General features: G+C 41.6%; 1 protein-coding gene across 5 annotated transcripts in view; it reads left to right on the forward strand.

The window, feature by feature from the left end:
* The window catches only part of TCN2 (transcobalamin 2), a 2,080,282-nt gene that overhangs the window by 931,834 nt on the left and 1,121,772 nt on the right, over positions 1 to 26,676 (forward strand). The window contains exon 1 of one of the 5 annotated variants that reach the window (XM_044068451.1): positions 7,569 to 7,699. The exons of the other annotated variants lie outside the window; for them this stretch is intronic. The gene's annotated coding sequence lies outside the window, so the exon portion shown is untranslated. Of the gene's footprint in view, positions 1 to 7,568; positions 7,700 to 26,676 lie in introns of those variants that run through there. 5 annotated transcript variants of the gene reach the window in all.

Consider the following 26,676-nt stretch of genomic DNA (forward strand, 5'->3'; position numbering starts at 1 on the left):
CATTAGAATGCATGCATGGCTTAAGGAACAACCCCTGCCAAACCATGTCAAATCTAAATTGTTGGATGCCCCCTTGCACAAAGATAACTTATTTGGCACTAAGGCAGAAGAGGTCATAAAAAAGATGGAAGAAAAAGCAAAATCTATGCAAACAGTTAAGGATTTCTTGCAGGTTCTACCCCCTAGGTTCAGCAGGCATTGTCCCTCCAAACACTGGTCCTTTCCTGCTCCCAGTAAACCGGCCCAGCCTAGGCCCCGTGGAAGCAGACCCCCCCCCCAGACAGCAGCCCCAGGGAATGCAGAGATCTAAGCAGTGGACTACCTCCACTTCAAAACCAGGGAGTTCTAAGCCACCCCCTTATGGTAAGAACTTTAAATGACTCACCTCCTCCACCCCCTCCCTCTGCCCACTGTCACTTACTCCTAGTAGGAAAACTCCTTTCACTCAAGCACCTGGGCCACCATTACCAAAGACCACTGGGTTCTGAACATTCTGTCTCAGGGATACAAATTTTCCTTCCACACCCTTCCAACCCCAAAAGGGTTCCCAGATCTGCCACCAAGTCATTGGGCAGAGGCTCAAAGGCAAATCCTTTCCTTGCTCTCTATGAGAGCAGTAGACCACATTCCTGCAGAACAGATAGGCCAAGGTTTCTACTCCAGACTTTTTCTGGTGCCCAGAAAAGAGGGCACCTGGCACCCCATCCTCAATCTATCCATTCTAAACACCTTCCTGGTGATACCAAAATTACACCCTCCAACAGCTGCTACCCATGCTCTCCAAGGACGCTTGGCTAGCCACCCTGGATCTAAAAGAGGCCTACCTCCACATTCCTATCAGGGAATCATGCAGGAAATATCTCCGCTTCAAGGCAGGATCTCAACACTTTCAGTTCTTTGCACTTGCCTTTGGCTTATCTACTGCTCCCACAGTTTTCACAAAATGTCTGGCTCCGGCCATTGCCTTTTGCAGACAAAGAAATATTCAGATTTACCCATGCCTAGACGACTGCCTTATTTAGGCAGACAGCCAGGAAAAGCTGCTCAAGCACCTGACCATTGTAAAGACTCTATTAACCTCCCTAGGGTTCATGATCAATGAAAAGAAATCCAAACAGATGCCCTCCCAAAGGATAATCTTCCTGGGAGCAAGTCTGGCATACTTTACTCCAGAGAAACAAATTTTCCTGACAGCCTACTTCTCTCAGCTAGCCACCAGGCCCCAGCTATCTGCAAGGAAGATCCTGCAAGCTCTGGGGTTCATGGCATCTTGCACACTATTCATTCCATATGCCAGACTGCATATGAGGAAACTTCAGTGGTACCTAAAGAGCCTTTGGTGTCAACGCTCTCAAGACCTGGAAACTCTTCTACCTATAATTCCTTGCCTCAGAAAAGATTTTCTTTGGTGGGCAACAGCATGCTCCCACAACAAGGGAATGCCTTTCTCCCCACACCCCGCCACCCAGACCCTCACCACAGACACATCAGCCTATGCTTGGGGTGCACACCTGGATGGCAGGTGCATACAGGGCCAATGGAGCCCACAGCAAATCCCCCTGCACATCAGTCTAAAAGAGATGATGGCTGTGCAGCACGCCTTGATTGCTTTCAAGTCCCATCTCTCTTCAGGGGTTCTCCTGATCAAAACAGACAACACCACTGTGATGTGGTACAACAAGAAGCAGGGAGGGACTCACTCCTACCCTCTATGCAGGCTGGCCATGACCCTTTGGCTCACAGCCTCTTCCATGCAGCTACACCTGCTAGCACAATACCTACCAGGCTCTCTCAACTCCCTGGCAGACCAGTTAAGCCGAAACCTTCTGGAACCACACGAGCGGAGGCTCAACAGAAGTACCTTCACCCTAATAACTCAGAAATGGGAGACCCCGAAGGTCGACCTCTTTTGCCTCCCACACCAATCATCAGCTCAGCAAACTCTGCACTAAGGAGCATCACTGCATGGCTTGGAAAGTGGATGCCCTGTCCTTCCCCTGGGTCAATCTCCCGGTCTATGCATTTCCTCCCCTACCTCTCATCCCCAGGGTACTGATCAAAATAAGGGAACAAAAACCAAGGAGCATTCTTATAGCTCCAGACTGGCCCCGACAACATTGGTACCTCTTGATGCGCAGCCTGTCCCTGCTGCTTCCATGGTATCTTCCTCAGATTCCAAACCTCCTAACCTAGAGGTAAGGGTAATTCATGCATCCCCAATTGCAGCCACTCAGTTTGGTAGCTTGGCTCATTCCCTAACCCCAAATCAATCTGCCATCCTCAGTAAACAGGTTCTGGATGTTATCCATGAGGCCAGATGCCCTAGCACCCGAAAGTCTTATGCAGATAAATGGAAAAGGTTCTGCACCTGAATTCAGGCTAAGGGGGCCAATAAGGCACAGCTCTCCATCCCTCTCATCCTGGATTATTTAGCTGACCTACTACACAGTGGTCTCTCTTTCTCCTGTATAAAAATTCAACCTGCCTCTGCTATTTCTGTTCATTTTCCCACTGAGCAGCCCATTTTCTCACACCCTTTGATCAAACAGTTCCTCAGAGAGGCTAGCAATTTGAGGCCCCCCCTAGAAGGGCTCCAACACCAGCTTGAGACCTTAACTTTGTCATGGAAAAGCTCACCCTTCCTCCTTTCGAACCAGCTTCTTTGGCAGAGCTAAAGTTTCTCTCCTGGAAGACAGCATTCCTTCTGGACATCACTTTAGCCAGAAGAGTCTCTGAGATGCAAGCACTCATGGCTGTGGAACCCTTCATCATCTTCCATGCAGACCGGGTATCCCTCAGAACTAACACATCCTTCATGCCCAAGGTGGTGTCCAGTGTGGCTCTCAACCAATCCATTCATTTGCCCACCTTCTTTCCTATTACCCAGAACAAGGGGGAAAGGATTCTTCACTCTCTAGATGTGCACAGACAGCTCAGATACTATCTGGACAGGACTAAATCCTTCAGAAAGTCTGATCAATTGCTGGTTAGCTTTGCTACAGGAGCAGAAGGCAAAGCCATCTCCAAGCAAACCATTTCCAAATGGATAGTACACTGCATCTATTTCTGCTACAAACAACATGGTAAGCTTACCCCCAAGAGGGTCAGGACACACTCCACCAGAGCAGCCTCCACCTCTGCAACTTTCCTCAGAGGAGTCCCCACCAGGGACATCCAGGAGGCTGCCACCTGGACTTCTGTTCACACTTTTACTAAGCATTACCACCTCCCTTTCTTCTCCAAATCCAGGGCAGGGTTTGCCTCTGCAGTCTTGCAGGGCATCCTAGCCAGTCCCTAGCTTTCTTGACTGCCTCCACCCATTTCCTCAGCTTTGGGAATCTACCCAAATGTGATGACATGCAACAGTGAAACAGGAAGAACATACTGCAGTTGTGTACACTTACCATAAATGTAGATGTTCGAGTATATTCACTGTTGCAGTCCTGGTTTCCCTCCCTCCATCCCCCTTTTTTCTCTTTCTCCTTTTGTTTCCATTCTTCCTTGTTGTTCTCCTTTCCTTACAAGGGACATATTGGTATTTATTTTTCACTGATGGGGTTCTTTCACCAGAACCTAGCCTCCTACTTTGGGGGCTCCTGACAGGTTAGGGCAAGAAAAACTGATGTAATGGTGTCTGCTGCCTTACTTTATACTACTGATGACCTGACATCAGTCCTCAAGTGACAGCAACCGATGCAGAAATACTACATCTCTGGTATTCGGGCCGGCCGAGGGCTACCCTGGCAGGGATAACCCAAATGTGATGACTGCAACAGTGAATACACTTGAACATCTACATTTATGGTAAGTGTACACAACTGTACTTTCTACTTGATAAAGACAGGCAAGGAAGAACCACATAGAGCATGCCCAGTAGTGGAAGAGTTGCAATACTGAATGCACAGCAGATTAACAGGTAACAGTTATAAATAGGGACATAGTAGCTTCTAGTACAAATTATTGTGTCTTCTCTTGATTCCTTTTTGATTGTGCCATTTATCAAAGGAACTGTTTAATTGTAAGGGTCCTTTGACATGTTCAGTGTATGCAGTCTTCAGTTGTACCGGGACATTAATTGTTTTTGTAACACTCATTTGACTATAATGCAATCGAGAATTTTTTTCAGTTCTTTAGGGATTGTGCTCGGTTAATGCAGCTTGGTGGCTGATTGCTATTTTAGTTGTGGAGAATGAACAATTGTGGAGGAGTTGGGGGGAGCAGTCAGTTTTACATAGCACCATCATTTCTCCTTTCTTCATAGTTGAACAGTCTTGTAATTAGCATATATAAATGATAAGGGTGGGGAGGTATAGCCATTCACATAGTGGTGTGAAGAAGGGGTACCGACCAACCCTCTGTGCTTGAATTTTATCTTTTTGTAATGTTATGTTCTTCATGATAAGGATTATGTTTTTTTGCCTTGGTTTCAGTGTAATTGAACATCATTCATTTGTACTGGGTCATTATATATATGGTACAGGTGACTGCAGGAAGAAGTCTTTGTGTACCAGAAACAGTGCAGAAGAACCTCAGCTTATTTAATATAATATATAGTAGATCGTATGGGAAAAAAACAGGCAGAGCAAGAGTATTTGTGAAGGAAGTATAGTGGGTACAGCAGGAAAGTGTGTGCGGGGGGAGAAAAGGAGAACATGGAGAGTGGGATGTAGGTATTAAAAGCAATACTGAGAGGTGATGAGAGTGAAGAGGCAAGAAGTGGACCAGTATAGGAGAAAAGCCAGGGTTAAATATAAGAAAGGAGTGGAAGTTAGGTGGAGAGAGAGAGATATATATATGTATATAATGGAAATGTAGAGGTAGGCTAAAAGGGAGGGTGAGGCTGAACAAAGAGAAGTAGAAAAGGTGCAATCAGTAGGAGAGTTGATATTTACAAGTGAAATCAGGAGTCATGGAATTGGTAGCCGATATGTAGAAACTGCTTGTCTGGTGACATCACTACATATTCCTTTTTTAAGGATTTCATGCAGAGGGTGAGATAGCTGGGGGAAAATAAAGGAAAGAGGTGAATGTGGGGCAACTCCTAATGGTCATTGGTGAAATATTCGGCAGCTACCTAGAAAACGTTCTGGCTAAGCTTTCTACCATTAACATTTATTTATTTATTTAACACTTGTTGATGGGGAAAGTCTGACTAGGACAGAGCCTATTTTTAATGAAGGCCAGGGGAGAAACGCTCCAGATGCTTGCCTTTGGAATGTGGGTGGAAACCGGAGTACATGGGGGAAACCCCCGCAAATGCAGGGAGGACATGCAAACTCATTGCAGAAGGCACTGCAGTTGAGAATCGAACTGGAGAACCTCTTGCTGTGAGGTGACAGTGTTAACAACTGCACCACTATGCTGCCAATTTGTTCATTTGGATGTCAGTGGCAGCTTTCTTAACAATGTTCAGAACAGAATGTACTGGCAGTTCTTTCACACTTATATTCTTACCTTTGGTAGTTAGTTTTTTTTCATTCTGGCTTACTGTCATATAGCTTATTTGGTACATTTATCAAAGAAATCTAGTTGGCTGTGTAGCACAGGTGGAATAAACATATGACTGTCACCCAGCTAATCATTTAGCAGTTCATGTTTTGGAGGAAATGACAGAGGAGGATAGGAGTGAGCGAGTGACTGATGCCAGCTTGCCCATCCTGTGGTGATGGAGGGGCTGAAAGTCCACTTCACTGCTGACAATTGCTGATGACGTGCACAGCAAGCAATAACCCTGCCATACAGGTTTTTCATGATGCCTTTCATGGATTGTGTATGTGAGTAAGCCTGCACACAGAAGAAGACATGATGGCCTTTGTGATGCAAGCACACGTGCCAGCAACTGGGGCAGGGATTAGGGTCAGCTGAAGAGGAAATCAGTTATGACTGCTTAGATGATGGCCACGCCATGACTGGGTCTTGCCCTGGTGATATGGAATGAATGGTTGTGTTTATGGCAAAGGATTGATTGTCTGCAGGCATAGAGCTGCAAAAAGATCGAAAAATGTTCATAATAAAAAGGAAACGTATGTTGCAAGAAAATTGCACATTTTACTGTGGTATGTTTTTTCTGTTAATGTATTTGTACACATGCCATACTTTAAAATGTAATGATTCATTTTATTTATTTATTTTTGTTTATTGGACTGGTGTACTGATCAATATTAACCAATTTCAGGTTCAGCCCAGGTGAAATACAAAACATTTCACAAACAAAAAATACAGAAATGTAAGCAATAACATAAAGATATTAAAAAAAAGAAAAACGAGAAAGATCTAAATGAAAAAAAAATGTGCATGAAGTTGATATGTGTTGCCTCATCTTTTTTTTTCAAATTTTGCTTTGTAAATACAACCTGAAATAGGTGCCAATGTATTTTAAAGCACTGTAGGAACTGACCATGTCAGGTACCCTGTGCTATTTCTAGGGTGTTTTTTATGAGAAGCAGCACAGTGTTCATTTTTAATCTGGGTTGATAGACTAGTCTGTAGACTTTTTTCAGCAACAAAGACATGAGTATTACCCATATATATGCATGTTATGTAAAGTGTGTGTGTGTGTGTGTGTGTGTGTGTGTGTGTGTGTGTGTGTGTGTGTGTGTGTGTGTGTGTGCGCGCGCACTTGTCTGTGTCCACGCGTACATATTTATGTAAGTATACACACACACACACACACACGCACACACACACTTATGTAAAACAAAGCCTGTATGCGCAAACCAACAATGGATGTATGGGCTCAGTGGTGTAATCACCATAAAAAATTAACTGGCTTTTCATTGTGAAATGGTGCCTTCACTGGACTTTAAACTGAATAAAACTATATTTTCTTGGATTGATGGGCTTCTTTTTTATGTTTGTGTATATTAGATGTATATGTATATATGATGTGTGTATGTACACACACAGACACATATGTATATATATATATATATATATATATATATATATATATATATATATATATATATATATATATATATATATATATATATATATATACACACACACACACACACACACACACACACACACACACACACACACACACACACACACATATTATTTATGTTTGTATTAAATTGACAATTTAATGTAATGAGTCATCCAGAATGTGGTGGGAAGAAGCCTGAGTGCCTGAAGAAAACACATACAAACATTAGGATAATATGCAGATTATGCAGACAGTGACTGTTTGCTCGGCTTGAACCCTGGATATTGGAGCTGTGGGGCTAACTTGTAAATATATTCAAACATGTAACATATATGCCTGAAAGGCAGCAAAGCAGCATACCGGGGTCATCATGGAGTTAATATAGCTAACATGTTATAGTTAATATATTTAGGTGTGCAGTTACTGATTATAAAACTAAAACTACATATTAAAATATTTTTAATCATGTGCGTTGGCACTTTTACTATCAGAGTCCCACATAGAAAGCTGAATGGAGGTTTGCCTTAGAAACAACAGAAAAAAACTGAATGAGGCGTTTTAGTAAATTGAATATTTTTGCTCTTCACAGAGACACGTCCGCTGACTCAGCCAGATTGGACTGTTGCCTGACATGAGTCAGGTGACCAAATAAAAACAAGGGCAGACACTTTAAAAACTCAGCAACTTGTCTAGGTTGCACCATCCTGTTTTCTCTTATGCTCTATGTACTGAACTGATTGTGCTGCCAGCTTTAGCTGTAAAATCTAGGTAAGTTCTGTAATCCTGATGGAGCATGAATTCAGGACAATTTTTTTTTTTTTTTGTAATGTTACTGCTGTTACAGATGCATTTGCATGCAAAGTGCAAGATATCTGTTGATTATAGTTGGTTCAGGCTTGCTGAAAACTGCACTCAGTTGTTTTCCTTGTAGGACTGAAATGCTGTTTATAAGTATTTCATTTAAACAGTAAATCTAAATGCAGATAAAGGACAGTTGTAAGTTTTTTTATTCTAAAGTGTTTGCACCTTTTTTTGTTTTTCCTCAAAACACTTGTTAATTTGAGTTCTGTAACACTGACAGTTTTATTTTTTCTAGAAATGTTTTCATTTAATTCTCTTAAGCAATATAACATGGGAAACATCTGTCATAAAAGCTGACAGTGATATTATGCGATTTGATTTCAGAACAAGTTTCCTAGTAAGTATAACACAGCAGCAGCAGCTGGGTTACTCTGCCACTCCCCCAGCCTAATGCAGTTTATTCTAGTTTTAGCCGGTGGGAAGCAGAACTTTAAACGACCCTTGGGAGGAGCAACATGTCACGTTAGAAACTATCACTTTTTAACTGTTGATTGTCTATGGCGGTAGTGTTTACCTCACTCTTTGTGAAACAAATAAATTGAAACAGTTAGTAGCCTAGGCATTTGGAGAGCTCCTCAGAGGAGATGGAACAGGTTTTAGTACTGAGTCAGTGTGCAGGGATGGATGAACATGTTCCAAGTCTGCTATGTAGGTGTGGCATTGAAAAAAAAAACAGTTGAATAGCATTGTCTGGCAAATGAAATTAAGGTATTCTCAACAGTCTCTACAAATAGAACATTACAGTGCAGCCTCGGCTCCCTTTAAAAATGTTTTTTTTTTCTTTTGCAAAAATAAAGTGTGTGTGTGTGTGTGTGTGTGTGTGTGTGTGTGTGTGTGTGTGTGTGTGTGTGTGTGTGTGTGTGTTATCTGTATCTCATACTGCTCAACCTTTCAGAACAAGAAATCTGGACACAGCCAAAAATAATGGGACAAAGACCCAAAAATAGGGACAAATATTTTAAATACTGCTCTTGTAAACTTTGAAGTTGCTAGAATTAAAGGTTTTCAGTTGTCATGCAATTTCTGAAGGATGTGAAATCTGAAACTCAAAATATCTGTCATTATTATTTAGTCCTTCTTGATTTGCCAGAAAACCACACATTTTATGAGGAACATGTAAGAAATATGAGGCGAAACTCTGTACAGTTGAGAGGTATGAATGTATATGCAATATTGTACACTGTCAGTATACTATGAAACACTTACTTTGTATTTCCTTGATGGCAGCAGGAGATGGTAAACTTAATAGTTTGTTCTTTTAAGTGCTATCAAATCACACAAGAAGCTTTGGTGTATTTTTTTTTGTCTTTTTTTTCACTTTTAAAAATGTAAGCATTCACAATAGTACAGTGTCTAAGGTAGAAAGAAATGGAATTCCTGTCATTTTTTTAGATGGACCAGTTTATGTATAGTCTTCATTTTAATACAAAACTAAAGCAGTTGACTGTAAGAATTCCCCAAAGGATCATGAATATTATCTTATAAAGCACATATTGTTGTTAGATTAAGACAGTAAAAGCACATCATCTAATTTCTGTCATAGTTTGAAATGAGTGAAACCTGAGATTTTCTTCCTGTGGGAACTATGCATAATTTTCTGTTTCATGGTGAACTGTTTGAAGTTAGTGTAGTATACTTGATTCACCTTGCATCAGACAGTAACCTGAGTTCTGAAACAAATTTTTATCACTCGGGATTATTAGTTTGGTGACTCAATTGATTCTGGCCTGTCTTTCTTCCCTTGTGAGGACTAAGAAGGTGAATGGTAGCAGATGTATGGAGGTTAGGGGACTAATGCTGGATAAAAGGTGACATTTAGAGAAGGCATTGTGTTTTTGAGTGCATATGCAATTGACAGTAAAGGCTGATGAAAAGTAAATGTGAAAATGGTGCTGACAAAGTTGCTTATTTTCCTGTCCCTGCTACTACTCAAAAGGATTTCCCTGTAATGCAGTATGAGCTCTGGTTGCCAGTTCTGGAGCAAAACACAACAAAAACATGCTGCTTTTGCCTACAGTTATTACTTTTTTAACTTTCAAATTATTTGCAAGGTCATCATGAAAATTATAGCATTTCTGATTACAGGATCATAACTTAACATCCAGTGCATACTGTCATATGATATGCAAGAAAGCTACACATAGACACATGCAAATATGATCAGATAGGATGTCACCTCTCTCAACTTCTTAGCATAAGAAATCGGGACAAAGCCTAAAATAACGGAGGGAGGAAGACCCAAAAATAGGGGCATATTTTAGATATTGCTGTTATAAACTTAAAAAGTTGGTAGGATAACAGGATTTGTGTTAGCTTACTTTTTTGAAGGGTATGAAGTCTGAAACTCAGATGTATGGCATTATTTAGTGACTTCAATCCTCAGTGATTTGCCAGGAAATCAGAATTTTTTCGAGAAACAGACCAAATATATGAGGCACAAGTCTGGGCATTCTGCAAAAACCTGGACAGTTGAAAGTTTTATAGGATGTCTACATATAGGAGTGGGTATACAATTACAAAAACATGGTGTGGAAGATAGCAGTGCTTGATTCCCCAGGGAATCCTGCAGTGAATTTTGTAGAAATGCTGCAAGTACACTGCAGCTGCAGTGCTGCTGTAGTACAGCACAAGATGCCTCAGCAGTGGCATAGTAACACTGCAAGGCTAGGTGTTTAACTTGGCCATTAAAGCACTGCATAACTCAGAAGTTGCATCCATAAGGCTCACTTCAAAACTTTTGTCTTACCACTTGTACTGCTGTCACAACAAATCATAGTATGGCCTACCCCAAGACGCAACAGATAGGCACAACTGAGTTGTACTCATTTTGGAGAGGACGCTTTGCAATCTAGCTACTCAGCACTGGCGCTCAGTAATCCAGATACCCAAAGCACAGTGGCAATGTAGCAGTGCACAGCCTGCTTGCATTTATTTTATCATCGTAAGTTATAGTTTTTGTAGGTGAATTATAAGCTAACTGCCCTGAAGGACCGATTTAAGCCATGCCAAAAGCCTGAGGTCAGAATCAAGTATCTGTGTCAGTTTATTGAAAAACCACAATGTCAGCACCCATATGGTCGACAATGTACTTAATCAAAAAACAAAGATAAGTCCACACAGCACCCACCAACAAAACAAACAGTATTTTCCCCTCCCCCACCCCCTGCTGTTTATTTATACCAACACTGTGATTGCACTGGAGTGGGGAAAAGGGCAAATTCCCTGATACCTACTGTACCGCAATCTCATTCAGAACAGTTTGATGAACAATGTTGCCAACCATATAGGTTTGACAATTTGGTTCTTTGACCAGTTGACATAGACCCCATAATTTATCTTGTATTAGTGAGGTGAATACCTTAACCATTATGCCAAACCCACTCTTATTTTTTTTTTTATTTATTTATACAGGTAGGTAACTCTGGACTTCAAGGAACATTTTTTCAGCCATGGCCTAATTATATGAATAAGGTTAGAATTCATAGACAAAGATACATAATGCACAAGCAGATAACAGGATGGAAGTGCACATATTTTTTTACAAATACAGAAAAGGCAAGCCCAAAATACATTATCAACATCACCATCAACCCACTTTTTCACATTTTCTACATGGAGTCAGAGTTTCACATCAGCTGTTGCCATCTACTTATTTATTTATTTCAGTTTGATGACCGGGGAAGTCCACCGGGCCAAGAAGAGCCCGTTTTCAATGGAGGCCTGGGGAGAAAAGTGCCAGTAACAATGACAGTAACAAACATGCATAACAGACAGAGTATATAACGTATGCTGAGAGAAACAATTTAACGAGTATGAAGAGATACCATTATATACAGAGTAGCTGCAGTGACAGTGGACATACGTTCTATAATCTTTTTAGAGTCAATTTTTAAACACACAGTTACAACATTTTATAGGATAAAAATGTAAATCTCAGATCTGATGAAAATAAGTGTAGAAAATGCAGTCCAGTAGTTATAGGCAGATTAGAGGTGTTGTATGTGGGTGTCAACAGGGAGAGACAGTAGCTGCTGGGAAAAGAAAGATGAGTGACCTTCAGTTCACTGTCACTTCATACCTCATTCGACAGTAATGCCTTACTGTTGTAGGTCTTTCACACAACCCATTCATTCTTTGCTGGATGCTGTTGTTTACTCTTGCCTTTTTCCTGTCTATCCCAAATTATCTTTACCAGATTGTCTTCTGCACATGTGCCCAAATCACTGTAATCTGATCTCTTTGACCTACTCTGCAGTTGGAGCTACTTCGGCTGCTGTAATGTCGTCCTTTCTTCATCTGTCCCTCCCATCCATCTCAGGCACTTCATCTCCATCACCTCTAATTTCCTTAACTACTGTGCCTTCACTGCTCAGGTTTCTGTACCATATAGAAGTGTTGGTTGCACCACTGTTTTTTACATCTTACTTTTCAGCTTCTTTGGCATTCTTCTGTCCCATACTATCCCTGACACTTTATGCTAGTTGGCTACAGCCTCTCTGATTCTGCTTTTGACATCCTCATTCAGACTTTCCTTCTCCTTCATCTCATCCCTCCCAGATACTTGAAGCTATTAACCCGTTCCACTGTTTTCCCTTCTGTGTCAATTCCCATCTTCTTCTGATTTCCCCCATTTGCTGCAATTGCAGCTGTCTTTTCTCTACTCATAGTCATCCCTTGTAGCTTCAGTGTTGCATTCCATTCTCGTCTCATTTGCTGAAGTTCTTGTTCAGAGTCTGTGTGTAATGCCACATCATCTGCATACAGCAACTTTGTTGATATGTCTCTTTTGACCTGTTTGCTAATGTAGTCCATCCCCAATATGATAAGCAGTACTCTCAGAGCTGAACCTTGATGCATTCTCACTCTGGGAACTTCTGTATAAGTGTGAACACTGTTCATATTTGTGTCATTGGGGCATTGTACATAGCCTACACTAGATCTACCAATATTTCTGGGAATTTGAGCCATCAAATGACTGCCCAAATCATCTTTCTTGGGGTCTTGTCATATGCTTTCTCCACGTTTAGGAATACATAGATGGACTTTTTCCTGATCTCTAGCTTCTTCTTAACTGTCTGTTTCACTGCAAACATCAGGTGGGTTGTGCTGCATACTTATCTGAATCTGAACTGCTTGACTCCCATCTTACATTCTACTACTCTGTGTATTCATTTTATCAGTCCCTCTCCAGAACTTTCATGCACTGGAGAATAAGAATACTAGTGCCAGTGTACAGTTGTGAATGTCCCCTTTGCTCTTGTACACTGGCATTAGTATACTTATTCTCCAGTCATCTGGGATGCACCTTTCTTTTCATACTGCCACGAGTATTCCTAGAGTAATTTCTCCCCTAATTCACCCAACATCTTCATCATTATCTGCTGTGGCCTCATCTCTGCCTGCTGCTTTCCCTGACTTCATTTTCCTTAATGCTTTTCTTACCTCTAGAATAGGCTTCTCTTCTGCTTTCATTGTAGGCTTTGTCTGGGCAGTACAGCTTCTGTGGGTTTTTCTTCATTTGGAAGCTACTGGAAGTATGGACTGGTGAACAGACTGTTGCTGGCTGGCATCCCTTATGAAGGGTATCTGATTATCTTTATATTTTTGTCTTTGCCCTTGCAGTCTGGTAAAGTTCTACTATTTTCCTGACTGTTACCTGTTTTCCTCACTCTCAGTCTCTTTTCTAATTTACATTATGTTATCATGTTAATTTTTTCTTGTATTGTTGTAATGTGAGCTTTCTTAATGTACAGTAAACTCTCAGTTTACCGGCACCCATGGGATTGGCAGATGCCGGATAACTGTATTTTCTGGTTGCTTGAGAGTTACCATTAAAAGTAGGTGTGACTAATACTATACCCTATACTATTTGTTTGGTTTGACTTGGAATTTAGTCCTGTCTTCCTTTTTAAAACTCTAAAACTTTAAAACATAAGGTATGTTTCTGCGGAGGAAAACAAAGTGCAACACATGAAAATTGTACTGTATTTCTTCGATTTTTTTTTTTTCTGGTTGCTTGAGTTTACTGTACATTACTTTTTCATGTTGATTTTTTTTTGTATTGATGTAATGTGGAGCTTTTCTCCCCGGGCCTCCACTGAAAAAGGACTTTTGCCCAGTCGGACTATCCTGGTCAACAAATGTCAAATAAATAAATAAGAGTTCTTTGTGCCATCTATTAAGTCACTTTCCAGAAGCTGGTAGCATGCCTGTCTCTGATGTCTTGTTCTTCTTTTTTTTTTGATAACTTGCCAGATTTCTGCATGCCACCACCAGATTTCCTTATATCTATACCTAGCTCAGCTGCATGTCTGTTCTATAGTCTTCACACATGCTGTTTTGAGGTGCTGCCATTCTTCTTCAACTCCAATTATTTCCCCTTCTTCCTGAGGTGCTAGAGCCCTGATTATTTCCTTGAACTCTTGATGTTCATCATTCCCACTGCTGCAGTAGCCTCTAGGTTGTGTCTTGCTGAAGACACAAACAACCACCCAGCTTCTAAAAGCTCTGGATCCCTCCCTCTGATCCACTGTGACTGCTGATTGGCCAGATCTGAACAGGAAAAATAAGCAGTCAGAGTGGAAAATCTTCAGTACTTTCTTGATGTCTCATGAAGCAGCAGCCTAGAGGCTCCACAAGAGCAGCAGACTGCACTTTGTTTTTTCTTTCTGGTAAGTAAATCCTCATTGGGAAACCCTTTCTCTCACACAAAGTGTATTTATTTATTTTAATAGTTTTAGAGTATTTATTTAATTTTATTTATGTGTGTGCGTGTGTGTGTGTGTGTGTGTGTATATATATATATATATATATATATATGTGTGTATGTGTGTGTGTGTGTGTGTGTATATATATATATATATATATATATATATATATATATATATATGTATAATTACTAAACGTGCTTCATATGTTTACTTTTTACAGCAGTTCTGGTCCTTTAAGAAACTTGGTATTCTGTGCTACTGTTTGTTTCTGCCTACGACCACTATATTTAGCCTCGCATATGTTAGGGGTTTATTTGTTATAAAATGTACTGCTTATGCAAACCTTTATATTGTGTTTGGTGCGAGGCAGTGTTTTTACTTGAGTAGTGACTGTTTCAGTAAATGTAATAGTTTTGTTAACACTTTGACAACTTATCTTGCCATTTTTTTTTTCTGTCAGACTAGCTCTAAGTTCATTTAAAATATTGACAGGATTTTACGTTATGGCATGTGCATTGTTTGAATATGTACTGCTTGTGCTCACACTGTGAGAACTTACCTGCCATTTTTCTGTGTCTGTCTAAATTTTCTTATAAGGGACTCAGGCATGAGAGATGCATTGCTTGTGTGCGTGCTGTATTAATGTTGTCAGACTACTTGCACTTCTGATGGGTTTGGACATAGGTTCATAGGTTTATACTAGGCTATCTGCCCTAAGGCATTTATAAGCCTAGCCCAAATTTTTGTGGCTTACGCCACCCCTTATATGAAAAAATACTGTGCCCATTAGTTTGTTGTGCCTCTGTCCAGCAGTGACACAGAGATGATTCCCGGGGTAAACCTACGATCTCCCATCCACAGGTCTAGATTTCTCTTGAACAGAGTCAGCGAGGTGCTCTGCCTCACATGGACCGGGATTTTATTCCACAGCATAGGGAGTCTCTGAGTGATAAATCTATCCCTCCAGCACGTCCTATTTATATCCGTGCTAAGGTTTAAGTCGCTTGCTCTAGTGGTTTTGGTGGATTTGGATTTTTGAGGTGGAGCATGTCCATTAATTCCGGGTTGGACATGGCCTTGTATGTCAGGCACATGTCACCTCTGAGCAGACGGTATGCGACTGAATAGAGCTGGAGTTTCTTCAATCTGGCAGCATATGACAGATTTTGGAGTCCCTTTATCCTTTTGGTGAGGAACTTTTGGGGTCTCTCCAATTGCTGCAGATGTCGGGTGAGATACATCCCGAATGGGGCATTGTACTCGATCATTGGTCTGATAAGTGAAGAGTACAGGGGAACATTGACCTCACTAGATCTGGATGTGAATCCCTTCATGATCAGGTGGGAAATGTAGAAGGTCTTTCTAACCACTTTAGCAACGTGAGTGTCAAAAGAAAGGCCACTGTCAACCTGGGTCCCCAGGTCCCTGATAACCTCTTCTGTGCTTAGTGGATTGCCACCTATATGGTAGCTTGGGGTTACCTTGTTTTTCCCGAAGGGTATGACTATACATTTTTGGCGTTTAACTTCAGGCCATGGCTCTGGCACCAGCTATCTGTTTCCGTGAGTCCCTTCTGAAGGATATCCGTGTCCGATGCACTTTCCACTATGGCGCCCAGTTTGCAGTCGCCTGCAAACTTTGTCAGCCAAAGTCCTCCCATGTTGGCCTGTACTTCTGAGAAGTAGATGCCAAACAATAGGGGGCCAAGGACCGAGCCCTGTGGGACACCACTTGTGACCGGCTTGGAGTCTGACATAGCGCCAGCAACTCTAACCCTGTGGGTTCTGTCCTTAAGCCAGTTTGCAACCCATCTTGTGACATATGGGTTTACATTTAAGCTGGTAAGTTTTTCTACAATACCCGAGTGGGGTATTGTGTCGAAGCCTTTGCAAGGTCAAGGTAGGCTGTATGGACTGCCTTTCCCTCATCAATGGCCTTGGTGACTTGTTTCGAAGAAGTCGACCAAGTTCAAAAGGCATGATCTTCCCTTGACAAAGCCAAACTGGGTCGGGTCCAATGTCTGCAAGTCCCCTATATCTTTGTTTATGAGCTCCATTATGATCCTCTCCATAGCTTTGCAGACTAGACTTGTTAAGCTTATGGGGCGGTAATTACCAGGGTCCCTAGAGGCCGCCTTTGTGGAGTGGGACCACAGTTGCGCAACGCCACTCCTTGGGCACGTATCCTGTGGTAAGGCTGAGATTAAACAGCTGCCTTATGTGCGGGTTTAATTCCTCATTTAGCTCATGTAGCACACAGCCGGGGACACCATCCGTCCCATTGATGCTGTGTTTTTAGCTTTAGAGAGAGCAGCTTTCACCTGCGCATTTGAGATGTCCAGGAGGCTACACTCGGCTGGGATAGTTATCTCTCCTTTAGGGGAGAGGGGGGTGAAGTTTGCACTGAACCTGTCTGCCAGTATGTTGGCAATGTCTGTGGGTTCAGTGATTTTTGTATCATTTTGGACTAATTCTGAGCATATCTGGGAGTTTCCACCCAGGTTCCTAACATAGCTGAAAAAGGCCTTATGATTGTCCTTTGAATCCATGGCAATTTTTCTCTCAAAATTGGCCTTAGTTGATTTTATGAGTGCTCGTATTTTTTTACTAATAATGATCAGGGGTGACTTCCCTTTTATGGATTTTGTTCTATCATGTAATAGCTTTCTCCTCTTATTGTAAAGTTTGTTAATGGCTGGGGTCCACCAGACTGGACGCTTGCCCTTTGTGGAAAGAGTCTTGGTTTTATTTGGGATTGCCTGATCCATGCAGTCCTGGAGGTGTTCATAGAAGGCATTTGTAAGGGCTTCTGCAGCTTGGGTTGTGGTTTCCACTGGCTCAGGGGCCTTGAAGGATACCACACCAGTCTTGGGTAGTGTGAAGTTTGCTTTAGAGAAGTTCTTCACTATGGTCTTTCTTGTTTGGTGTGGGGGCGGATGTGGATTTCCAGTGAGATTAGTTTATGATCAGATCTCACCAATGAGGGATATACTTCGGTGTGGAGCATTTTGTCCCCATGTTTGTGACAATGAGATCTAGTATATTTTCTCCTCTCGTGGGAACAGTGACTAGCTGTTCCATGGCATTTGAATTTATGAACTCCAGGAACCGTTGGGCTAGAAAGTTAGGGCTTGAGTAATGTTCCCAGTCTATATTCGGTAGTTGAAGTCACCCAATATGATGGTGTTTGGAGATACATTTATACCCTCCAGTGTCTTCAGGAAGGCTGTGTGGGGTTCCTGAGTTTGAGAGGGTGGCCTGTAGCATGCTACAATTTGTAGAGCAGTTTTGCCTATGGTTAGTTGCACCTGGATGGTTTCCGAGCTTCGCGTTGCCACCAACCTGGAGGTGTGGGTATCCTTTATGAATATGGATACACCCTCCTTTTGTGGTGTGGTCCGGGTTTTGGGGCGGAACGCATGATATGAGGTAAAACCTAATAGTGCTGGGGTGCTCTCAGGAGCCTTGAACCAGGTTTCAGTTACAGCACAGACATCGATGTTCTCCATATTGAGAAGGGCCTCGAGTGCGTGCATTTTGAGATTTAGACTTCTGGCATTGAGCAGCATTACCCTCAGTTTCTTCCCATTTTTGTTTTCTAGGGTGGTAGGTTTAGAATTTGAGCCTTGCCTAAAAAGGCACTATGGGGTGGCAAGAGCCTTAGCCAATATCTGGAATCCCAGGGGTGACAGGTGCAAGCCGTCCCTTGTGAAGCAGCGTGGCTTGTCAAGCATGTCATCCCAGGCAGACAGACACTGGATCCCCTTTGAATGACACCAGACATTAAGCCAATTGTTAAAGCTGATCATCTTGTCTCTATATTGTGGCATCATTCTTGGTGAAGGAAGGATACTGCTCAGGGTCAGGGTCATACCTGCCTGGGCCACACAATCAGAGAGCTCCTCTATGTCTCTTTTCATGTAGTCCAGGGAGGTACGTCTCAGGTCGTTCACACCAGCGTGGACAATGACTGTGTCATATTTGTACTTGCCGTGGAGTGACCTGAGTGCTTGTGTTATGTGGCGGATTCTAGCACCCGATAGGCAGCTTACTGTGACCCTCTCCTTGTTCAGCCTGGTGAGTGGGACGTTAGTGTGTCTGACTATGGAGTCACCTATGACAAGTATGTTTGATGTTGTATTTGGCCTTAAGGGCTGTGACTGCTTTGCACACTGCTTTTGTGGTTTATGTGTTGCTTGTGGGGTGTCTTGAGGTAGCAGTTGTTTGGGTGTCTGCTTTGGAGGCCTCTGCTGTTTAGGTAAATTTTTACTCAGAGCCTCCGAGTATGTCTTTGTGTGTTTATGTGTTTGATTCAGTGGAGTGGTAGCATTATGTGAGGCTGGTTTTGTGGTGTGTGTAGTTGCCTTCTCCTCTACATGGTTTTATGTACTACTGTGACAACTTGCTATTTCTTCTGTCAGCATACTTGACATTTATATTGGCATGTGACAGGATTTTAAATGTCTTGCTTGTGCATTTACAAGGTATGTGTGTTGAGTGTCCAGGAGGTGACAACTTATGTGCTGCTTCTGTCAGCCTAATATTTACTTTTATGATTTGCTGAGGGGATTTTAACGTACTGCTTGTGCATCATGAGTTGTATGTGTTGAATGTGCTTGTGGTGACAACTTACTGGCCATTTTTTTTTCTGTCATTCTAAATTTACTTAGAAGGGACTCTGACAGGATTTTGTGTACTGTTTGTTTATTTACTAGGGACTCTAACAGGATGTTATGTACTGTTTGTTTATTTACTAGATAGGGGCTGTGAGAGTTCGTGGGCTGACAGCTTACCTGGAGTTTATTTCTGTTAGGCTAGTTAAACTTAAAAGTTAAACACATGAAAGCACCAAAACGTGGATAAATAGTCTCTGTAAAAGTGAGTCCAAAATCCAGGCAAACGCAAAGGACTGAAACACAGCTAAAAACCATAAAAAGTTTTAATAAGGGAAGGGCTTTCACGCCTTATAAGGCGCTTCTTCATACCACGAATAAAACATCACATATAAGATACCTTTATATACAAAGTAACAAAGCATCAAATTAGTTTCACTTAAACAGATCTCGTGACTTAAGGAGAGGTTTTAAAGGGACATATCCATTCAAACCAAACCCTTTATCCGCTTATAACAATACAATCCATTTAAGCTCAGATTTTTCAGTTTTATTTCTAAAATTACCCAACCTTAAATCCTTGTTCAGTAATTTAAACACTGTAAAAGAAAATGAATGTGTTGATCCACATTCACTTACATATTTAGCTAATGCATTCTTACAATCAGCTCTTAGTATTTCATAGATATGCTCATGGATACCTTCTTTAAGAGAGCGATTAGTCTTGCCAACATAAAAACAAGAATAAGCTAAGCATTTTGCTAAATAAATCAAATCTCTACTATCGCAATATGCATAAAATGAAAAAATAAACTAGGGTGAATAAAGCAGGCGTCACTGTTAATATAAATGCAGATATTGCAAGATCTACATGGGAACGTCCCAATCCACTGAGAGCGGCCCCTAGTTTGGAAGTTCATTATTGACATTTTTATAACATAACAATAATTTCAGGGATTTTTTGTTCTTAAAGGAAAACATAGGCTGCTCACCCACAACTTGTTTAATCCTGTCATCAGTCATTAAAATCAGCCAGTACTTCTTCACTATACCACAAATAGCATCAATGTCACTAGACTAAAATAAAGGTGCACTGATATTCTCAGATCTCTCTCTTTGAACTAAGGCTTCCAACTCAACATTTGGTACAACTGAAAAGTAAGCTCTAGCTCTTCCCTCCCTCAAAAATCTTATCATTCAAAGTGGTGCTCCTCCTTTTCCAAATTGTCCAAGGATTTTCATTCTCCTCATCCAGTTTTGACAAAACAAAATTCAGGTAAACAGAAGTTTAAGAAGAAATGGCAAGGGGGTTCCAAAAAGAAGTCTCAAACCTCCCAAAACAAAAGATAATCCAACAAGTCTGAATCAGTATTCTACAGACCTTCTGCCCCCCCCCCCCCCAAGTCTCCATATTTCGCTTTGGTAACAAAATGTTTCAGACAAATGGGTTCTGAAAATCATTCATCTAGGTTACAGATGGTTGTGGGAGGAACATCCTCCTTTCCAAGGGGTCATTTCTCATGCTCCTGATCTGACTCTTTTGTTTTCACATGCTGTCCCAAGGAGTGATCAAACCAGTTCCTCCTTCCCAAGTGGGGAAGGGTTTTTATTGTGGGATGTTCCCAGTGCCAAAGAAAGAAATTGTTTGGAGACCCCTTTCTGGATCTTTCTTTTCTAAACCTCTTTGTGCTAATGCCCAAATTCCGAATGTCACTTCACAATCTGTTACCTGTTCTTCCTCTTTTGGTTACCTGATAAACATGTTTTAAGTCTTATATTACCATCACATCCCCTATTCATCCACACTTCAGACATTTATTAAGGTTTTCTGTGTCTGCATCACATTATCAGATCTGTGCCTTACCTTTGGACTATCCACTGCACCAAGAGTGTTCAGAAAGTTTCTGTCTCTAGATGTAGCTCATTGCAGGTTACAGGGTATCCATGTTTTTTCATATTTAGATGACTTGATTACCTTTGCAGAGTCTTTTCCAAGTGTCAGGAATTTCTCTGCTGGGTGAGAGATCTTTTACACAAGTGCAAGAGACATAAATATCAAGGAGATGGTTGCTCTGATCAAGGCACTCAACTCTCTAAACCATCTGTGCTCCTGGGACCTCTTCAAGTGGTTACAGACAATACCACAATCATGTGATACATCAACAAGCAAGGGGGAAACAGGCCGTACTGCCTTTGCAAACTAGCCATGTTAGCTTGGGATAAAGTGTCACAACACAGTCTCACTCTACAGGCATTGTAAAATTTGTTAAAGCAAAATGTGTGGCAGACAAGCTGAGCAGGACCAGGGCAGACCCTCACAAGTGTAAACTAGATAAAGGGATCTTCCAAGACTTGATACATCTGTGGGGAGTTTAACACCTCTTTTCCCTCCTGTCTAAATCAGTTGGCAAAATTCTGTTCCAGGACTCCATGCAAAAAGGCTTGGAAGACAGATGCCTTTTCTTTTCATTGGACAGGAATGTTCCTGTATGCTTTTGCACCATTTCCACTAATATCCAGGGTACATTTGAAGACTCAGAAGGAACCCCCCCCCCAAGATCATTGTGGTGACTCCCTTCTGGCCCACGCAGCCATGGTTCTCCCTATTTTTGGAAATGACCAGAAGCAATTAACGCAAGCTTCCTTACAGAAAGGATCTACTCAACCAAGAACAGGGGTGTTTGATATACCGAAACATCAGTCATCTTCAGTTGATTGCCTGGATGATAGGGTCTTAATTCCTTTTTAGGCACAAGTTGCCTGGATGATAGGGTCTTAATTCCTTTTTAGGCACAAGTTGCCTGGATGATACGGTCTTAATTCCTTTTTAGGCACAAGTTGCCTGGATGATAGGGTCTTAATTCCTTTTTAGGCACAAGTTGCCTGGATGATAGGGTCTTAATTCCTTTTTAGGCACAAGTTAATTCAGGATGTGCAGCAGGTACTAATGGAGGCAAGAAAGCCAGCTACTGGAAAATCATATATTAGCAAATGAAAAAGTTTTTCTAGTTGGTGTGAACAAAATAACCAGCACCCATTCAAGACTAGTTGTTTGCTGTTTCACAGTATTTGTATGAGTTACTATTCTATTACCTTTCTTATTCCTCAATCAGTGGTCATTTATCACCCATTTCACCACTCCTGCCCATGGATCCTTCTCTTTGAATACAGTCTTATATCAAAATGTTCTTGAAAGGGGTGTTGCATAAGAGGCCTCCAAGAAAACTGGTAGCCCATCTTTGGGATCTTAATTTTGTGTTAGAGAAGCTAACACTTGAACCATTTGAATGAGCTAATCTGGCTTACTTTAGGTTCTTAACATGGTATATGAGTTGCAAGCTCTAATCGTGAGTCAGCCCGGTTTCATTTTCCATAGGGACAGGATCTCAATGAGAAACTAATCCTTCTTTTATGCCAAAAGTAGTATCCAAGTTTACTTTAAGGCAAACCATACAGACAACTTGGGTACTTTCTTGACAGAACTAAATCTTTCAGATCTTTGGATCAGTTGCTCATTTCTTGTGAAGGTAAGAAGAAGGATCAACCTGTGTCAAAACAGATTTCCAAATGTTTTTCTGTAAGTATTACCGTTTGTTATACTTAACTATAACAAAACTATTCTAGGCAACGTCATTGCATACTCTGACGGGGCCTTGGCTTCATCTATGGCTTTTCAGAAAGGGTTGGATTATAGAAGTTTTCTAGAAACTGCTACTTGGTCCTTTGTACTTACCTTTACAAAACACTGTAAGCTTGATTCCTTCTCTAGGTCTAGGTCAAGCTTTGCTAGGACCATTCTCCAGCAGCTCCTGGACTCGTCTTCCATCTCCTAAATGTAGTTAGCTAAGGTAATTTACCCATAATATCTGATTTACCCATATAGCTGAGGCTGCTTGTAGCAGTGATCAATATGATGAACATAGTACAGTTGTATAAGTTGAACTTAATATAACAATAGATGTTGGAATGATCACTGCTGCAGGAGCTGCTTCTTCCTCTCCATCCACATTGTTTTTTGGTGTGTTTCTTTGGCAGGGTGTGGCCATTTATTTTTTGTTGTTCCTAGCATTGTCCTTTCAGGGTTCAACCTCCCTCTCTCAGATGGCAGGAAAGCTCTGCAGGACTTTGTGCCCAAACTTGTTTTGAATCAGCTCATCTTGAGATGCTTGACAGTATGGAAATATGGAAGGTGCCCTGAAGCTTTGGAAGCTGGCTGGCTGTTATATCCTTGGTAGAATATAACCCATATAGCTGAGGCTATTGCAGAAGTGATCATTCGAACGTCTGCTGTTATGGTAAGTTCGACTTACACAACTTTAGTTTATTCATTTTACAACTTTTCTCCTCCAGTGCCAGCTGTGGAGGAGGTATATATTACACTGCCTGTTGAAAATCCAATGCACAATCTTTTTTTAAATACTATTGAATTATCCCTTGAGACACAGACAAACCTATATTTATATAAAAGTCAAACTACATTAACAAATTCACAGTTACAAACATTATACATCATCTATATTGTTATATATATCATATAATCTGAGCAATATTACATAATTATTTAATTCCTGCCTTCTCTTAAACTTCATTCAGCCTTCAAAACCTTTTTCTGCAGATGGTGTATCCCAGCTCAAAAAAACTTTCCTTAGTTACATTTTTGCTCACCCAGATAACTCATTACAATCCCAATATGTATGTTCTCAGTTACCTCCTTCCCCATCACATCTCCAACATTTGCCCTCTCCCTTGTGGAAAGAGTCTTTGAAGTCTGCTTGGGGTATAAAAGTATCTATGCCAATACCGCCAGACAGAAATCCTAAATCTTCTAGATTTTACTGCATATTTGAGAGCCATATATATGTTATCCCATTGTTTTGTTGTGAATTACTTATCTAACCTCTCTTCCCAATCTTTTCTGACCTCTTGTGATTGATTTCCATTAATTATCCCTTTTCTAACAGCAGCTTCTCTTCTAGATTCAATTAAAAAAGTCAACCAGTGCACGTCTTTCATATAGGATTCCCTTATCCCTTTTTCTTTGTTTCTACTTTGATATCAATCCCTGATATGAAAGGCAATCACTAGACTGCAAACAAAATGTCTTCTTGGCCTCTTCCCATTCTGTTACCTTTTACCTCTGTAATTATTTGTTCCAGTACCTTGGTACCTTTGCAAACTTCTTCCAGTAAATTACAACTCCCTCATGTCTATTCTCTCTACTCTTAATTGCAGTCATTGCTATCAGCAGAATCTCCTTTCTCCATTACTATATTGGCTTAGTTCATAGTATACTTTCTTCTACTTTATGAATGTAATATTGCTTCACTCTTTTTTAATTTAGGATCTTAGGAATTTACTAGGCTATTGGCCCTGAGGCCCTTATAAGTATAGCCAAGATGTTAGCCCATTTTTAGAGAAGTCATTACCCAAAGCCCCTGTCCAGCAGGGACACAGCTGGAATCCCTGGGGTGTATTTTCTGTTTCCCATCCAGTTATCCAGGTTCCGCTTAAAAAGAGATAAAGAGGTACTCTGTTTGATGTGGAGAGGGAGTCTATTCCACAAATGGGGAAGTCTCTGGGACACAAATCTGTCCCACCAACAAGTCCTGTTGATGTCATAGACCAGGTTGAGGTCGCACGTGTGGGTTGCTCAAGTGGAGCTTGACTTGCGGATATGCAGCAGTCCCATCAAGTTGGGGTCTGAGATTGCTTTGTATGCCAGACAGAAGTCACCTCTGAGGAGTCTGTATGAAACTGAGTAGAGGGACAGGGATTTTATCCTTTCTGTGTAGGATAGATGTTTGAGGCCCTGGATTCTCCTGGTGAGGAACTTCTGTGGTCTCTCCAGCTGCTGCATGTGCTTTGCGAGGTACATGCCAAAGAGGGCATTGTACTCAATAATTGGCCGTATAAGGGAAGAATACATGGATGTTATGATCTCCTTGTCCCTGGATGAGATACCCTTACTTATGAGGTGGGCCATGTAGAAAGCTTTCCTTACAACGGAAGCAACATGGTAGTCAAAATTCAGGTTGCTGTCAACATGGGTGTCCAATTCTCTCATGACTGATTGTGTATGTAGGACATTGTTATTAATGTGATAATATGTGGGGATATCACTCTCCCCAAAGGGGATGATGATGCATTTTTTGCCATTCAGCTTGAGGCCGTGTTTCTGGCACCAGTCATTTGTTTGAGTGAATACCTCTTGGAGTACGTCCACATCACTTGGGAAATTGATGATGACTGCGCCCAGCTTGCAATCATCTGCAAACTTGGTCAGCCATAGCCCACTGGTTTTGGCCTGCACCTCAGAGAAGTATATCCCGAATAACAGAGGCCCCAAGCCTGATCCCTGGGGTACACCTCCCATTACGGGTCTACTGCTTGAGGTGGCTTCCTCTATTTTGATTAGGTGGGTTCTGTCAGTGAGCCAGTTTGCTACCCATCTGGTAACATATGGATTGATACCTAGATGAGAGAGTTTATCTATTATGCCCATGTGGGGAATAGTGTCGAAGGCTTTGGCCAGGTCAAGGTAGGTGTTATGCACTATCTTCCCCTCGTCTGTGGCATTGGTGACTGTCTCAAAGAAGTCAAACAGATTTAACAGACAAGACCTCTCCTTGACAAAGCCAAACTGTGTGGGATCAAGTGTTTGGAGGTTGCCAATGTCCCTGTTAATGAGGTCCATGATAATTTGTTCCATGGTCTTGCAGATCAGGCTAGTTAGACTGGTGGGTCTGTAATTTCCCAGATCGGTGGATGCTCCACCTTTGTGTAAAGGGATGACAGTGGCTGTCCTCCACTCGGCTGGGACAAAGCTGGTACTCAGGCTTTGGTTAAATAGGGTGCCTAATGGTGCTGCAAGTTCATGTAGGATTTAGCCTGGGATGTTATCGGGTCCCATGGAGGCTGTATTTTTTTGCCTTTGACAGGGCAGTTATGACCTGTTCCCTAGAGATAAGGGGAGGGTGCTAGGTACTGGGGATCTCCTGATTTACTGATGGGGGGGGGGTTGACAGAGGGATGAAGTTTTCACTGAATCTGTCACCCAGTAGGTTGGCTTTATATACAGCATTTGTGTATGTGGTGCCCTTGACCACCAGGTCTGAACAGATCTGGGTGCTTTCTTTGAGACTGCGGACGTATGTGAAGCAGGTCATATGATTGTCTCTAGTAGATGTGGCCAATTTGGATTCCAAGTTGGCTTTAGATGAGTTTCTAATACCATGATGGAAATGGACCCCATTACTAAGTCAAATTATGATTAAAGTTCATGACATTAATATTATTTCAGTCTTTGATGTCAGCCAGAAGTGCTCTTTCAGCACCCACAGTGTGCCCTGTAATGACTTCTTCTGCAATTCGTATGGAGTTGCATGTATTGGTAACATATCTAAATATGATTGTAGATTCTTTTATAGACCCGATGTTCATCGTGTTTCACTGTTGCAGTCATAACTGTAGGGTGCTCCTGCCGGCAGGCAGCCCGAGGTCGGCCAGAATCCCAAAGTCTGGGTCCGGCGTCGGCTGTACAGGCTAGTACCCTGACGTCAGTA

The sequence above is a fragment of the Protopterus annectens genome, chromosome 4.part0 (genome assembly GCF_019279795.1).
Source record: "Protopterus annectens isolate FY-2018-M chromosome 4.part0, PAN1.0, whole genome shotgun sequence".
Taxonomy (NCBI): Eukaryota; Metazoa; Chordata; order Ceratodontiformes; family Protopteridae; genus Protopterus; species Protopterus annectens.